We start from the raw sequence: 16,396 nt of genomic DNA, 5'->3' as shown, positions 1-16,396 counted from the left end.
TTGTCGGGATGCGGTTCCCTTACGGGTTCCTCTCTTGGCAGGTCTAGGGGGGGAGTGTGTGGCCATCAGGTTCCGCTCCCCCCTGAACCCCCCTGGCTCTCCTCTTTCGGGAGGAGAGCGTTGTTGGCTCCCCTCTTCCGGGAGGGGAGCACAGTCTTTGGCTCCCAGTGCCTTGCTCGGGTGAGAACTCGGGCAGGTATTGAGGGCAAGATTGGGTCGCCTCTGGCTCCGGCTGGAGGTGGCTATTTGTCCCTGTGCCTCGCTGTGGCCTTCTGGCACGGAGGGACGGGGAATGGTTTGGGGGACCCTTCTCCTTTTGGAGAAGGTTTCAAGAAGACCAGCATCCTAGTGCACTTTTTTTTGTGGCACTTGTCACTTTTTTAAGCGCACTCGGGTTTTGTACACGAATTCGGGCTTTCGATAAAAAAAAAAAAATCTGTTCTTATCAGTTTAATATCTGATACGTCCCCTATCTGGGGACCATATATTAAATGGATTTTTAGAACAGGGAGATGGAAAAAGAGCTTGCTCTGTCCACTCCACGCATTGACCTGGTATTGCAGTATCTCCAGGACCGGTGCACCCCTTCTTTAATGCAGTTTCTAAAATCAGAAAGAATTGAATTCAATGTTTTTTGTTCATTTTGCTTGTTTGTCGGATTTTGGGATGGACTCTTTGGCTTTGCTTTTCTTCTCCTCATTGGATTTTTCATGTTCAAAGTTGCAGAAGCCAGATTACAAGCTCATTTTGGTTCAACTTCAGCAACTGTGCATTGCATTGCCATGTAATGTGATGCAATGCTATCTTTCTAGCTCTCCCTTTTTACTTCCTTTTGGATAAACAGACATATTAGGCAAGCATTTTGGAGCTTTCACCTAAATAACTACAGGTGGTGAGATAAGCTGCACAATATAATTGACCTTTCAGTATATTGTTGCACACACACCATCTATTTAGCAAATGCCCTTGTTATCAACAGCAGCCTTTTAAACTCACCTGAGCTAACAGGTATGTGCGCTGGTTACTCTGCTGCGCTTAAAATTTCTTTTTTGGTTTGCTACAATGCCTTTTCTGAAACGTTGTCTCCTTCTGCTGGAACACTGACTTCTTTCATTTAATGCCTGCAGACTATAAAAGAGAACCCAACCCAAAAAGTTTGGTTGATTAGTCTGTGGCATTCTGTTAAACTGTTGCTTATGGCGGTCTCTGTGAGCTTCTCAGCGACATTCAGCCAGCCAGGTATCCTGCCTGCAGTAGATGGAATGTGGCAATGGAACGCTGGCTGCGCGTGTCATAATAGGCTCTGAGCCTTTATATACCTGTGCACAGCAGCAGCCACCTTCAGTCTGCTGCTGGACAGCCAGCAGCAGCAGCAGCAGGAGAGGTATGTAATCAGGAGCCCTCCTGCTAAGGGTAGACAGCTGCTCGTTCCACCCCACCCCCCGCCTTAATTGGTTCTCCTCCCTTCCAATGGTGTTGAGGCGGGTGGGAACAGCAGGGGGTGAAGGTGCTGTGTTTAAAGAGGTGGAGTTATGCAGATCTAAAACGCGTGGATTGCAGCAGCAGCAAGCCGAAAAGTGCAGGCATGTAAGGGATCTAGAGGTTGACAACATGTCTTCTTAACGGGAGTCCAGGAGCTCATCTCCACAAATGGACTTTTCAGGATCCTTGGGTGGCTCCGTAGTTTGAAACCAATTCTGGTTATCGCTTCTCGGCCTGTTGGCTAAGATCAAGTGTAGTATGCGTCCCCACTGAAGAATGAGCGTTTGGAGCTTTTCCAGACCCTGCGGCTTCAGCTTGCCACCACCAGGACCTTAGTGATGGCCGGGGATTTCAACTGCCCCATCGAGGAGGATGGTCGTAGTTCTGGCACATCTGCCAAGTTGGACATCACGTCCAAGCTGCTCATCGAGATGGTAACCGAGGCCTCTCTTCAGGACGTGGTGGGCTCCATGGGGAGAGGCTCCACAAACTATTCGTGGAGCCGACCCGATGGCTCACTCCGCTCCAGGATTGACTTTGTGTTCACCTCTCGGGCAGTCAGGCAGAGTAGGCACTCGATGGTCCCCTGCTTCTTCTCCGACCACAGAGCCATTCACTTACAAGGTGTCCTCGGCGACGGTTTTCCGTCCGGCCCCGGCTCCTGGAAGCTGAATTGTGCTCTGCTGGCTCAGGATGAAGTCGTGGAGGAGCTGAGAGCAGCCTACGCAATGTGGCAGTCCTACAAGGGTATCTTCCAAACAGTCTCTGATTGGTGGGAATATGTTAAACTTGAGTTTCGCTGTTTCTTTCAGGCCAAGGGTCGACAACAGGCGTGTGAGAAGAGGAGGGACTTCAGAGGGCTGCAGCGCGAGCTGCGGTCGCTGCAGGACCTTCTTCACTGCGGCTGGGACGTGAGGGAGGAGCTGGAGGAGACCAAGAAGAGCCTGAAAAGCCACTTTGAGGAGGAGTCCAAGCGAATCGTCTTCCGTTCCAAAGTGGAGAATCTGGAGAAGGGTGAGAAATGTAACTCATTCTTTTTCAGGAAACTTCATGCCGGTCACACGCCCCTGAACGAGCTGCGAGACGAGAGCGGAAACATGCGACGTGGGAAGGAGGACGTGATGAAGGTCGTCAGCGACTTCTACAGCGAACTCTACTCCCACAAGACTACCGACCCCGACGCTGCTGATAAGTTCCTGTCAGGTATCACTAACCATCTTGATCCTGCAGGCACGGCAGCCTTGGACAAACCTCTGATGGTGGGCGAATTGCTCTCTGCCGCTAAATCCTTTAGGACCGGCAGGACCCCGGGCAGTGTTGGTCTTCCAGCGGAGCTCTATGTAGCGCTGGGAGACCTCATCTGTCCGGACCTGTTGGACCTGTACGAGGAGATGGTGGTGGAGGGTAGAATGCCTCCATCTTTGAGGGAAGGAATGGTCACGATCCTGTACAAGCGGAAGGGAGAGAGGTGCGACCTGAGGAATTGGCGTCCCATCACTCTGCTCAACGTGGACTACAAGATCCTGGCCAAGACAATGGCGACACGACTTAAGACGGTCATCGGACGGATCATCCACCCGGACCAGACCTGCGGCATCCCTGGACGTCGCATCGCAGACAGCCTCGCTCTCGTGCGGGACACGGTCGAGTACATCAAGGTCCGCCGCGCACACGCGGCCCTGGTCTCCTTGGATCAGGAGAAGGCCTTCGACCGGGTTTCCCACGAGTTCATGGGCCGAGCTCTGCACCGGTTAGGTTTGGGTAACATGTTTTGTTCGTATGTCCGTCTGATGTATTTTGATATCCACAGCTCGGTGTTGGTGAACGGCTGGAAGACTGACCCCTTCCCTGTCCTCTCTGGGGTCAGACAAGGCTGCCCTCTATCACCTCTTCTTTTTGTTTGTGTTATAGAACTCTTCGCAGAGGCTATCCGGCAGAATGGAGAGATCAGAGGGATCACCGCACCGGGTCCGGGACGACACGAGGTCAAGTGCTCGCTCTACATGGACGACGTCACCGTCTTCTGCGCTGATCGTGGTTCAGTCGACGCCCTCGTCCAGACGTGTGAGAGGTTCGGCTGGGCTTCAGGGGCCAAAGTCAACTGCAGGAAGTCGGAAGCCATGCTCTTCGGGGATTGGCAGCCGGCCTCCTCCGCCCCCTTCCCCTTCAACATTCAACCGGATTTCCTCAAGGTGCTGGGAGTCTGGTTCGGGAAGGAAGGAGCGGCCCTCAAGTCCTGGCAAGAACGCTTGGCCAAGGTGAAGCAACGGATCGGACTCTGGAGCCTCAGACACCTCACTTGTGAGGGTAAGGCACTCGTCCTGCGTAATGAGGTCCTGCCCGTCTTGCAGTACACGGCGCAGGCCTGGCCCCCACACGTCACTGTGTGCAGGGCCATTACCAGGACAGTGTTTCACTTTGTCTGGGGATCCAAGATGGACAGAGTCAGGCGGGCCGTCATGTACAAGGAGCCTCGCAAGGGTGGGAAGGGCGTTCCAGATATCCCCACCCTCCTGCGATCCTCTTTTGTGTGTGATTGTGTCCGCCGGACTTTGCAAGTCAAGAATGGCTCCGCGGGCAGGTCCATGTCTCGCTTCTTCCTGCTTCCTCTTTGGAGGCGACTCGGCTGGGACAAGTGGGACAGCTCCTTCCCCTACAACTGGACGACGCCATGGTTCTACGGAGACGTCGTTCGATTTGTGGGGGAACATCAACTGGAGGGACTCAAGCACGACTTGTGGAAGCCCAAAACTATCCACAAGCTCATCAGAGCCAAGGATGACGTGGAGAACATCACAGGACTTCACCAGGACACGCTGGAGACTGTGTGGACAAATGTGTCGTCTGACAGGCTGACCAACGGGCACAAGGACTTGTCGTGGATGGCGATTCAGGGCGGACTGCCCGTCCGGTCATTCATGCATGCCCGGAACCTGTGCAAGACCCGGTACTGCCCAAGGTGCCCCTTCGTGGAGGAAACATCTTTGCACACTTTTTGGGACTGCGGATTTGCACAGCGCCTGTTGACTGCCCTTGAGGACGACCTGAGGAACTCTGTCCCCAGGGCGAGCCTATCGCACCATTCTGTGTTTTACGGACTCTTCCCTGGGGTTCATACCGTCGGAGCCATCCAGGAGGCTTGGCGACTTATGAACTGCTTCAAGGATGCCGTTTGGGTCGCCAGGAACCGGCTCATCTTGAGGAGGGAGAGGATGTCCATCCAGGACTGCCGCAGGCTGATCCACAGCCTGCTCAGAGACTATTCCATCGTGGAAAGTCCGGAGGACGAGGATGAGGACTAAACCCCTCCTCCCCCTCTCCCCTTATGTGTCTTGTCTTTCAATAAAGCTTCGGGCCTGTGATTTTCCCCTCCCCATCCCCTTTTTCCCAATCCCCATCCCTTATCACGGTTCGTCGTACTGTATTGATTGACATGCTTTTTCTTTCAGATTGAGTGTTTTGTGTAGCATAGGGGTGTGATGTGTCTAGTTAGTGCGTCGTATCCTCATGCTATGTAAATATGATGTAGAATTCTGTGTGTACTGGGCTGCGGCACTGTACACTGTCTGTTAACTTATTTTTTGTGCTAATAAAAGATATATTCAATCAAAAAATCTGTTCTTATCAGTTTAATATCTGATACGTCCCCTATCTGGGGACCATATATTAAATGGATTTTTAGAACAGGGAGATGGAAAAAGAGCTTGCTCTGTCCACTCCACGCATTGACCTGGTATTGCAGTATCTCCAGGACCGGTGCACCCCTTCTTTAATGCAGTTTCTAAAATCAGAAAGAATTGAATTCAATGTTTTTTGTTCATTTTGCTTGTTTGTCGGATTTTGGGATGGACTCTTTGGCTTTGCTTTTCTTCTCCTCATTGGATTTTTCATGTTCAAAGTTGCAGAAGCCAGATTACAAGCTCATTTTGGTTCAACTTCAGCAACTGTGCATTGCATTGCCATGTAATGTGATGCAATGCTATCTTTCTAGCTCTCCCTTTTTACTTCCTTTTGGATAAACAGACATATTAGGCAAGCATTTTGGAGCTTTCACCTAAATAACTACAGGTGGTGAGATAAGCTGCACAATATAATTGACCTTTCAGTATATTGTTGCACACACACCATCTATTTAGCAAATGCCCTTGTTATCAACAGCAGCCTTTTAAACTCACCTGAGCTAACAGGTATGTGCGCTGGTTACTCTGCTGCGCTTAAAATTTCTTTTTTGGTTTGCTACAATGCCTTTTCTGAAACGTTGTCTCCTTCTGCTGGAACACTGACTTCTTTCATTTAATGCCTGCAGACTATAAAAGAGAACCCAACCCAAAAAGTTTGCTGGATTAGTCTGTGGCATTCTGTTAAACTGTTGCTTATGGCGGTCTCTGTGAGCTTCTCAGCGACATTCAGCCAGCCAGGTATCCTGCCTGCAGTAGATGGAATGTGGCAATGGAACGCTGGCTGCGCGTGTCATAATAGGCTCTGAGCTTTTATATACCTGTGCACAGCTGCAGCCACCTTCAGTCTGCTGCTGGACAGCCAGCAGCAGCAGCAGCAGGAGAGGTATGTAATCAGGAGCCCTCCTGCTAAGGGTAGACAGCTGCTCGTTCCACCCCACCCCCCGCCTTAATTGGTTCTCCTCCCTTCCAACGGTGTTGAGGCGGGTGGGAACAGCAGGGGGTGAAGGTGCTGTGTTTAAAGAGGTGGAGTTATGCAGATCTAAAACGCGTGGATTGCAGCAGCAGCAAGCCGAAAAGTGCAGGCATGTAAGGGATCTAGAGGTTGACAACATGTCTTCTTAACGGGAGTCCAGGAGCTCATCTCCACAAATGGACTTTTCAGGATCCTTGGGTGGCTCCGTAGTTTGAAACCAATTCTGGTTATCGCTTCTCGGCCTTTTGGCTAAGATCAAGTGTAGTATCTGTTCTTATCAGTTTAATATCTGATACGTCCCCTATCTGGGGACCATATATTAAATGGATTTTTAGAACAGGGAGATGGAAAAAGAGCTTGCTCTGTCCACTCCACGCATTGACCTGGTATTGCAGTATCTCCAGGACCGGTGTACCCCTTCTTTAATGCAGTTTCTAAAATCAGAAAGAATTGAATTCAATGTTTTTTGTTCATTTTGCTTGTTTGTCGGATTTTGGGATGGACTCTTTGGCTTTGCTTTTCTTCTCCTCATTGGATTTTTCATGTTCAAAGTTGCAGAAGCCAGATTACAAGCTCATTTTGGTTCAACTTCAGCAACTGTGCATTGCATTGCCATGTAATGTGATGCAATGCTATCTTTCTAGCTCTCCCTTTTTACTTCCTTTTGGATAAACAGACATATTAGGCAAGCATTTTGGAGCTTTCACCTAAATAACTACAGGTGGTGAGATAAGCTGCACAATATAATTGACCTTTCAGTATATTGTTGCACACACACCATCTATTTAGCAAATGCCCTTGTTATCAACAGCAGCCTTTTAAACTCACCTGAGCTAACAGGTATGTGCGCTGGTTACTCTGCTGCGCTTAAAATTTCTTTTTTGGTTTGCTACAATGCCTTTTCTGAAACGTTGTCTCCTTCTGCTGGAACACTGACTTCTTTCATTTAATGCCTGCAGACTATAAAAGAGAACCCAACCCAAAAAGTTTGGTTGATTAGTCTGTGGCATTCTGTTAAACTGTTGCTTATGGCGGTCTCTGTGAGCTTCTCAGCGACATTCAGCCAGCCAGGTATCCTGCCTGCAGTAGATGGAATGTGGCAATGGAACGCTGGCTGCGCGTGTCATAATAGGCTCTGAGCCTTTATATACCTGTGCACAGCAGCAGCCACCTTCAGTCTGCTGCTGGACAGCCAGCAGCAGCAGCAGCAGGAGAGGTATGTAATCAGGAGCCCTCCTGCTAAGGGTAGACAGCTGCTCGTTCCACCCCACCCCCCGCCTTAATTGGTTCTCCTCCCTTCCAACGGTGTTGAGGCGGGTGGGAACAGCAGGGGGTGAAGGTGCTGTGTTTAAAGAGGTGGAGTTATGCAGATCTAAAACGCGTGGATTGCAGCAGCAGCAAGCCGAAAAGTGCAGGCATGTAAGGGATCTAGAGGTTGACAACATGTCTTCTTAACGGGAGTCCAGGAGCTCATATCCACAAATGGACTTTTTAGGATCCTTGGGTGGCTCCGTAGTTTGAAACCAATTCTGGTTATCGCTTCTCGGCCTTTTGGCTAAGATCAAGTGTAGTATCTGTTCTTATCAGTTTAATATCTGATACGTCCCCTATCTGGGGACCATATATTAAATGGATTTTTAGAACAGGGAGATGGAAAAAGAGCTTGCTCTGTCCACTCCACGCATTGACCTGGTATTGCAGTATCTCCAGGACCGGTGCACCCCTTCTTTAATGCAGTTTCTAAAATCAGAAAGAATTGAATTCAATGTTTTTTGTTCATTTTGCTTGTTTGTCGGATTTTGGGATGGACTCTTTGGCTTTGCTTTTCTTCTCCTCATTGGATTTTTCATGTTCAAAGTTGCAGAAGCCAGATTACAAGCTCATTTTGGTTCAACTTCAGCAACTGTGCATTGCATTGCCATGTAATGTGATGCAATGCTATCTTTCTAGCTCTCCCTTTTTACTTCCTTTTGGATAAACAGACATATTAGGCAAGCATTTTGGAGCTTTCACCTAAATAACTACAGGTGGTGAGATAAGCTGCACAATATAATTGACCTTTCAGTATATTGTTGCACACACACCATCTATTTAGCAAATGCCCTTGTTATCAACAGCAGCCTTTTAAACTCACCTGAGCTAACAGGTATGTGCGCTGGTTACTCTGCTGCGCTTAAAATTTCTTTTTTGGTTTGCTACAATGCCTTTTCTGAAACGTTGTCTCCTTCTGCTGGAACACTGACTTCTTTCATTTAATGCCTGCAGACTATAAAAGAGAACCCAACCCAAAAAGTTTGGTTGATTATTCTGTGGCATTCTGTTAAACTGTTGCTTATGGCGGTCTCTGTGAGCTTCTCAGCGACATTCAGCCAGCCAGGTATCCTGCCTGCAGTAGATGGAATGTGGCAATGGAACGCTGGCTGCGCATGTCATAATAGGCTCTGAGCCTTTATATACCTGTGCACAGCAGCAGCCACCTTCAGTCTGCTGCTGGACAGCCAGCAGCAGCAGCAGCAGGAGAGGTATGTAATCAGGAGCCCTCCTGCTAAGGGTAGACAGCTGCTCGTTCCACCCCACCCCCCGCCTTAATTGGTTCTCCTCCCTTCCAACGGTGTTGAGGCGGGTGGGAACAGCAGGGGGTGAAGGTGCTGTGTTTAAAGAGGTGGAGTTATGCAGATCTAAAACGCGTGGATTGCAGCAGCAGCAAGCCGAAAAGTGCAGGCATGTAAGGGATCTAGAGGTTGACAACATGTCTTCTTAACGGGAGTCCAGGAGCTCATCTCCACAAATGGACTTTTCAGGATCCTTGGGTGGCTCCGTAGTTTGAAACCAATTCTGGTTATCGCTTCTCGGCCTTTTGGCTAAGATCAAGTGTAGTATCTGTTCTTATCAGTTTAATATCTGATACGTCCCCTATCTGGGGACCATATATTAAATGGATTTTTAGAACAGGGAGATGGAAAAAGAGCTTGCTCTGTCCACTCCACGCATTGACCTGGTATTGCAGTATCTCCAGGACCGGTGCACCCCTTCTTTAATGCAGTTTCTAAAATCAGAAAGAATTGAATTCAATGTTTTTTGTTCATTTTGCTTGTTTGTCGGATTTTGGGATGGACTCTTTGGCTTTGCTTTTCTTCTCCTCATTGGATTTTTCATGTTCAAAGTTGCAGAAGCCAGATTACAAGCTCATTTTGGTTCAACTTCAGCAACTGTGCATTGCATTGCCATGTAATGTGATGCAATGCTATCTTTCTAGCTCTCCCTTTTTACTTCCTTTTGGATAAACAGACATATTAGGCAAGCATTTTGGAGCTTTCACCTAAATAACTACAGGTGGTGAGATAAGCTGCACAATATAATTGACCTTTCAGTATATTGTTGCACACACACCATCTATTTAGCAAATGCCCTTGTTATCAACAGCAGCCTTTTAAACTCACCTGAGCTAACAGGTATGTGCGCTGGTTACTCTGCTGCGCTTAAAATTTCTTTTTTGGTTTGCTACAATGCCTTTTCTGAAACGTTGTCTCCTTCTGCTGGAACACTGACTTCTTTCATTTAATGCCTGCAGACTATAAAAGAGAACCCAACCCAAAAAGTTTGGTTGATTAGTCTGTGGCATTCTGTTAAACTGTTGCTTATGGCGGTCTCTGTGAGCTTCTCAGCGACATTCAGCCAGCCAGGTATCCTGCCTGCAGTAGATGGAATGTGGCAATGGAACGCTGGCTGCGCGTGTCATAATAGGCTCTGAGCCTTTATATACCTGTGCACAGCAGCAGCCACCTTCAGTCTGCTGCTGGACAGCCAGCAGCAGCAGCAGCAGGAGAGGTATGTAATCAGGAGCCCTCCTGCTAAGGGTAGACAGCTGCTCGTTCCACCCCACCCCCCGCCTTAATTGGTTCTCCTCCCTTCCAACGGTGTTGAGGCGGGTGGGAACAGCAGGGGGTGAAGGTGCTGTGTTTAAAGAGGTGGAGTTATGCAGATCTAAAACGCGTGGATTGCAGCAGCAGCAAGCCGAAAAGTGCAGGCATGTAAGGGATCTAGAGGTTGACAACATGTCTTCTTAACGGGAGTCCAGGAGCTCATCTCCACAAATGGACTTTTCAGGATCCTTGGGTGGCTCCGTAGTTTGAAACCAATTCTGGTTATCGCTTCTCGGCCTTTTGGCTCAGATCAAGTGCAGTGATCTACCGGTTGCTGCCTTGGTCTTGGCTGAGAGGTGCCTTGGGTACCCGGCTCCTTGGCCTCGGGGGATCGCTGCATGTAGCAGTGCGGCTTCACCCCCTTGCTGCTTTTGGGGAGCCGGATTAGTCCCGGGGCAACGAGGGGCGATCAGCCTGCCTGCTTTTTTTAAGTAGACGAGGAGGATTTTTGCCACCTTTGGTGTGAAGATATGGACGGGAGAAGCCCAAATATGCTGACCTGTGAAGAGGTCCCAGTTTTTGCAAGATTGAAGAATGCAGTGCGGTTTATTTTTTTGGATCCAGAGAAGAAGAAGTCTGGCTTGTTTTTTTTGGTAGAGAAGATTTTGTTTGGACTATTGGAAGTTCAAATGGAACAAGTTTTGTCTATGTTGGAGTTCCCGAAGAGAGGGATATATGATGTTATTTTTTGTTCAGAAGATATCTTTTCTGACTTTTGGAAGAGAATGGATCTAGTGAAGGAAGATTCGATACTTGAAGGTGTTTTTTTTGTGTCGCATTTTCCTAGGAAGGAAAGGCTAATAGTAATAAGGATGTATAGTCCTTTCATATTGGAAGAAGAGATCATGACCTTTTTATCCCGGTACTGTGAGAAAGTGAGTTCTGCTGGCAAAATGTTTAACCGATATGGTTTTTGGACCACGAGGTGGAGGTTCCTGGTCAAGTTCAAGGAAAGTTCGGATGGTGTTGTGGTACTCCCACCAAGTAGATTCAAAATCGGGACAGTTAATGGAGATATGTTCTTTACAGGTATGCCGAAGTTTTGTAGGCGTTGTAAACAGTATGGCCATGAAAAGGATTCCTGTACATTACAGTGGTGTGCCAAGTGTGAAGAAGTGGGACATAAGGCAGAGAATTGTGAAAAAAGTAAGAAATGTAATCTATGTGGTGGCAGTGGTCATTTATATGATTGCTGTCCTGTCAATAAAAGGGAGGAGAAGTCAGTTGACAAGGAAGATGGAAAAGAAGAAGAGTCTGAAGCTGCCCCCCATGATGAAACGGAAGAGAACATATCTCAAAAGAAGGAGGAACAAATAAGAGATATAAGAAAAGAAGGTGATCATATGGAAGAAGATACTGAGAGTGATATCACAGACGTTGAGATTGAAAATACTAGCTTGGAAGAAGAAGTGGAGGTGGATAGGGAGTCAGAAGATCAGGAGGAAAGTGAGTCCTCCAGTCAGGATGAAAAGGAAGGTGCTGTAAGTAATATGGAAGAGGAGGAGGAGGGTGAAGAAACTAGTGAAGAAGAAAGAGAGGATGTCGCATGTGAAGCCAGAGAAGAAATTGAAGGAGTTTTGTCATCTGGGAAGGACTCTAGTAAAGCAAAGGATGTTTCAGAAAAAATATGAGGGAGATGGAGGAGAGACAAGAAGTGTTGAAAATGCTAAAGAGTTGTGAAGGGGGGAGTCAGGCTAGTCTAAGGCGCAAAGTGTGGAATAACATTTATAGCGATATGCATCGTTTTTTTTCAACTTACAGAATACCTCAGTCGTTGGCTAAAGAGGTAGAAGAAGCTTGGGATGGTCGGTTTCTGGATGGAAGGCTTTTGAATGCCTTGGCAGCATATGGCCTGAAGAGAGGAATGTTGCCTTAAATCGTAATGGTAAAGATTGTAATGTTGTGATGTAAAGAATATGGAATAACTGTATTGTGATCATATAAACGTATATATATAAAATAAGATTGGAAAAATGGATATATGACCCACAATGATGGATAACAACCTAATACCATTTGGAAATCATTGCAAAGCATGAAATGGTAAATATGGGACTTGTAATCTGAGTGGAAAAAAAAAAAAAAAAATCTGTTCTTATCAGTTTAATATCTGATACGTCCCCTATCTGGGGACCATATATTAAATGGATTTTTAGAACAGGGAGATGGAAAAAGAGCTTGCTCTGTCCACTCCACGCATTGACCTGGTACTGCAGTATCTCCAGGACCGGTGCACCCCTTCTTTAATGCAGTTTCTAAAATCAGAAAGAATTGAATTCAATGTTTTTTGTTCATTTTGCTTGTTTGTCGGATTTTGGGATGGACTCTTTGGCTTTGCTTTTCTTCTCCTCATTGGATTTTTCATGTTCAAAGTTGCAGAAGCCAGATTACAAGCTCATTTTGGTTCAACTTCAGCAACTGTGCATTGCATTGCCATGTAATGTGATGCAATGCTATCTTTCTAGCTCTCCCTTTTTACTTCCTTTTGGATAAACAGACATATTAGGCAAGCATTTTGGAGCTTTCACCTAAATAACTACAGGTGGTGAGATAAGCTGCACAATATAATTGACCTTTCAGTATATTGTTGCACACACACCATCTATTTAGCAAATGCCCTTGTTATCAACAGCAGCCTTTTAAACTCACCTGAGCTAACAGGTATGTGCGCTGGTTACTCTGCTGCGCTTAAAATTTCTTTTTTGGTTTGCTACAATGCCTTTTCTGAAACGTTGTCTCCTTCTGCTGGAACACTGACTTCTTTCATTTAATGCCTGCAGACTATAAAAGAGAACCCAACCCAAAAAGTTTGGTTGATTAGTCTGTGGCATTCTGTTAAACTGTTGCTTATGGCGGTCTCTGTGAGCTTCTCAGCGACATTCAGCCAGCCAGGTATCCTGCCTGCAGTAGATGGAATGTGGCAATGGAACGCTGGCTGCGCGTGTCATAATAGGCTCTGAGCCTTTATATACCTGTGCACAGCAGCAGCCACCTTCAGTCTGCTGCTGGACAGCCAGCAGCAGCAGCAGCAGGAGAGGTATGTAATCAGGAGCCCTCCTGCTAAGGGTAGACAGCTGCTCGTTCCACCCCACCCCCCGCCTTAATTGGTTCTCCTCCCTTCCAAAGGTGTTGAGGCGGGTGGGAACAGCAGGGGGTGAAGGTGCTGTGTTTAAAGAGGTGGAGTTATGCAGATCTAAAACGCGTGGATTGCAGCAGCAGCAAGCCGAAAAGAGCAGGCATGTAAGGGATCTAGAGGTTGACAACATGTCTTCTTAACGGGAGTCCAGGAGCTCATCTCCACAAATGGACTTTTCAGGATCCTTGGGTGGCTCCGTAGTTTGAAACCAATTCTGGTTATCGCTTCTCGGCCTTTTGGCTAAGATCAAGTGTAGTATCTGTTCTTATCAGTTTAATATCTGATACGTCCCCTATCTGGGGACCATATATTAAATGGATTTTTAGAACAGGGAGATGGAAAAAGAGCTTGCTCTGTCCACTCCACGCATTGACCTGGTATTGCAGTATCTCCAGGACCGGTGCACCCCTTCTTTAATGCAGTTTCTAAAATCAGAAAGAATTGAATTCAATGTTTTTTGTTCATTTTGCTTGTTTGTCGGATTTTGGGATGGACTCTTTGGCTTTGCTTTTCTTCTCCTCATTGGATTTTTCATGTTCAAAGTTGCAGAAGCCAGATTACAAGCTCATTTTGGTTCAACTTCAGCAACTGTGCATTGCATTGCCATGTAATGTGATGCAATGCTATCTTTCTAGCTCTCCCTTTTTACTTCCTTTTGGATAAACAGACATATTAGGCAAGCATTTTGGAGCTTTCACCTAAATAACTACAGGTGGTGAGATAAGCTGCACAATATAATTGACCTTTCAGTATATTGTTGCACACACACCATCTATTTAGCAAATGCCCTTGTTATCAACAGCAGCCTTTTAAACTCACCTGAGCTAACAGGTATGTGCGCTGGTTACTCTGCTGCGCTTAAAATTTCTTTTTTGGTTTGCTACAATGCCTTTTCTGAAACATTGTCTCCTTCTGCTGGAACACTGACTTCTTTCATTTAATGCCTGCAGACTATAAAAGAGAACCCAACCCAAAAAGTTTGGTTGATTAGTCTGTGGCATTCTGTTAAACTGTTGCTTATGGCGGTCTCTGTGAGCTTCTCAGCGACATTCAGCCAGCCAGGTATCCTGCCTGCAGTAGATGGAATGTGGCAATGGAACGCTGGCTGCGCGTGTCATAATAGGCTCTGAGCCTTTATATACCTGTGCACAGCAGCAGCCACCTTCAGTCTGCTGCTGGACAGCCAGCAGCAGCAGCAGCAGGAGAGGTATGTAATCAGGAGCCCTCCTGCTAAGGGTAGACAGCTGCTCGTTCCACCCCACCCCCCGCCTTAATTGGTTCTCCTCCCTTCCAACGGTGTTGAGGCGGGTGGGAACAGCAGGGGGTGAAGGTGCTGTGTTTAAAGAGGTGGAGTTATGCAGATCTAAAACGCGTGGATTGCAGCAGCAGCAAGCCGAAAAGTGCAGGCATGTAAGGGATCTAGAGGTTGACAACATGTCTTCTTAACGGGAGTCCAGGAGCTCATCTCCACAAATGGACTTTTCAGGATCCTTGGGTGGCTCCGTAGTTTGAAACCAATTCTGGTTATCGCTTCTCGGCCTTTTGGCTAAGATCAAGTGTAGTATCTGTTCTTATCAGTTTAATATCTGATACGTCCCCTATCTGGGGACCATATATTAAATGGATTTTTAGAACAGGGAGATGGAAAAAGAGCTTGCTCTGTCCACTCCACGCATTGACCTGGTATTGCAGTATCTCCAGGACCGGTGCACCCCTTCTTTAATGCAGTTTCTAAAATCAGAAAGAATTGAATTCAATGTTTTTTGTTCATTTTGCTTGTTTGTCGGATTTTGGGATGGACTCTTTAGCTTTGCTTTTCTTCTCCTCATTGGATTTTTCATGTTCAAAGTTGCAGAAGCCAGATTACAAGCTCATTTTGGTTCAACTTCAGCAACTGTGCATTGCATTGCCATGTAATGTGATGCAATGCTATCTTTCTAGCTCTCCCTTTTTACTTCCTTTTGGATAAACAGACATATTAGGCAAGCATTTTGGAGCTTTCACCTAAATAACTACAGGTGGTGAGATAAGCTGCACAATATAATTGACCTTTCAGTATATTGTTGCACACACACCATCTATTTAGCAAATGCCCTTGTTATCAACAGCAGCCTTTTAAACTCACCTGAGCTAACAGGTATGTGCGCTGGTTACTCTGCTGCGCTTAAAATTTCTTTTTTGGTTTGCTACAATGCCTTTTCTGAAACGTTGTCTCCTTCTGCTGGAACACTGACTTCTTTCATTTAATGCCTGCAGACTATAAAAGAGAACCCAACCCAAAAAGTTTGGTTGATTAGTCTGTGGCATTCTGTTAAACTGTTGCTTATGGCGGTCTCTGTGAGCTTCTCAGCGACATTCAGCCAGCCAGGTATCCTGCCTGCAGTAGATGGAATGTGGCAATGGAACGCTGGCTGCGCGTGTCATAATAGGCTCTGAGCCTTTATATACCTGTGCACAGCAGCAGCCACCTTCAGTCTGCTGCTGGACAGCCAGCAGCAGCAGCAGCAGGAGAGGTATGTAATCAGGAGCCCTCCTGCTAAGGGTAGACAGCTGCTCGTTCCACCCCACCCCCCGCCTTAATTGGTTCTCCTCCCTTCCAACGGTGTTGAGGCGGGTGGGAACAGCAGGGGGTGAAGGTGCTGTGTTTAAAGAGGTGGAGTTATGCAGATCTAAAACGCGTGGATTGCAGCAGCAGCAAGCCGAAAAGTGCAGGCATGTAAGGGATCTAGAGGTTGACAACATGTCTTCTTAACGGGAGTCCAGGAGCTCATCTCCACAAATGGACTTTTCAGGATCCTTGGGTGGCTCCGTAGTTTGAAACCAATTCTGGTTATCGCTTCTCGGCCTTTTGGCTAAGATCAAGTGTAGTATCTGTTCTTATCAGTTTAATATCTGATACGTCCCCTATCTGGGGACCATATATTAAATGGATTTTTAGAACAGGGAGATGGAAAAAGAGCTTGCTCTGTCCACTCCACGCATTGACCTGGTATTGCAGTATCTCCAGGACCGGTGCACCCCTTCTTTAATGCAGTTTCTAAAATCAGAAAGAATTGAATTCAATGTTTTTTGTTCATTTTGCTTGTTTGTCGGATTTTGGGATGGACTCTTTGGCTTTGCTTTTCTTCTCCTCATTGGATTTTTCATGTTCAAAGTTGCAGAAGCCAGATTACAAGCTCATTTTGGTTCAACTTCAGCAACT

The 16,396-nt window shown here is 46.9% G+C and overlaps 8 non-coding genes and 1 pseudogene across 8 annotated transcripts; all 9 read left to right on the top strand.

Annotated features, from left to right (window-relative positions):
• Positions 1–403: 403 nt before the first annotated feature.
• On the top strand, positions 404–588 carry LOC141228410 (U2 spliceosomal RNA). Its single transcript, XR_012295296.1, has one exon. It is a non-coding gene; the product is annotated as a U2 spliceosomal RNA (small nuclear RNA).
• Positions 589–5,056: 4,468 nt separating this feature from the next.
• Positions 5,057–5,249, top strand: LOC141228358 (U2 spliceosomal RNA). The gene has a single exon (XR_012295272.1). It is a non-coding gene; the product is annotated as a U2 spliceosomal RNA (small nuclear RNA).
• Positions 5,250–6,364: 1,115 nt separating this feature from the next.
• On the top strand, positions 6,365–6,555 carry LOC141228216 (U2 spliceosomal RNA). The gene has a single exon (XR_012295135.1). It is a non-coding gene; the product is annotated as a U2 spliceosomal RNA (small nuclear RNA).
• A 1,115-nt stretch (positions 6,556–7,670) lies between these two features.
• Positions 7,671–7,861, top strand: LOC141228111 (U2 spliceosomal RNA). Its single transcript, XR_012295036.1, has one exon. It is a non-coding gene; the product is annotated as a U2 spliceosomal RNA (small nuclear RNA).
• Positions 7,862–8,976: 1,115 nt separating this feature from the next.
• On the top strand, positions 8,977–9,167 carry LOC141228110 (U2 spliceosomal RNA). Its single transcript, XR_012295035.1, has one exon. It is a non-coding gene; the product is annotated as a U2 spliceosomal RNA (small nuclear RNA).
• A 2,952-nt stretch (positions 9,168–12,119) lies between these two features.
• On the top strand, positions 12,120–12,299 carry LOC141228463 (U2 spliceosomal RNA; annotated as a pseudogene).
• A 1,115-nt stretch (positions 12,300–13,414) lies between these two features.
• On the top strand, positions 13,415–13,605 carry LOC141228109 (U2 spliceosomal RNA). The gene has a single exon (XR_012295034.1). It is a non-coding gene; the product is annotated as a U2 spliceosomal RNA (small nuclear RNA).
• Positions 13,606–14,720: 1,115 nt separating this feature from the next.
• On the top strand, positions 14,721–14,911 carry LOC141228108 (U2 spliceosomal RNA). The gene has a single exon (XR_012295033.1). It is a non-coding gene; the product is annotated as a U2 spliceosomal RNA (small nuclear RNA).
• A 1,115-nt stretch (positions 14,912–16,026) lies between these two features.
• LOC141228107 (U2 spliceosomal RNA) lies at positions 16,027–16,217 on the top strand. The gene has a single exon (XR_012295032.1). It is a non-coding gene; the product is annotated as a U2 spliceosomal RNA (small nuclear RNA).
• The last annotated feature ends 179 nt before the right edge of the window (positions 16,218–16,396 follow it).

This window comes from Phyllobates terribilis, unplaced genomic scaffold, assembly GCF_046119375.1.
Source record: "Phyllobates terribilis strain yellow unplaced genomic scaffold, ASM4611937v1 Scaffold_437__1_contigs__length_1545540, whole genome shotgun sequence".
Taxonomy (NCBI): Eukaryota; Metazoa; Chordata; class Amphibia; order Anura; family Dendrobatidae; genus Phyllobates; species Phyllobates terribilis.
The sequence above is the reverse complement of the archived record's forward strand: the minus strand, read 5'-3'. Positions and strand labels throughout refer to the sequence as shown.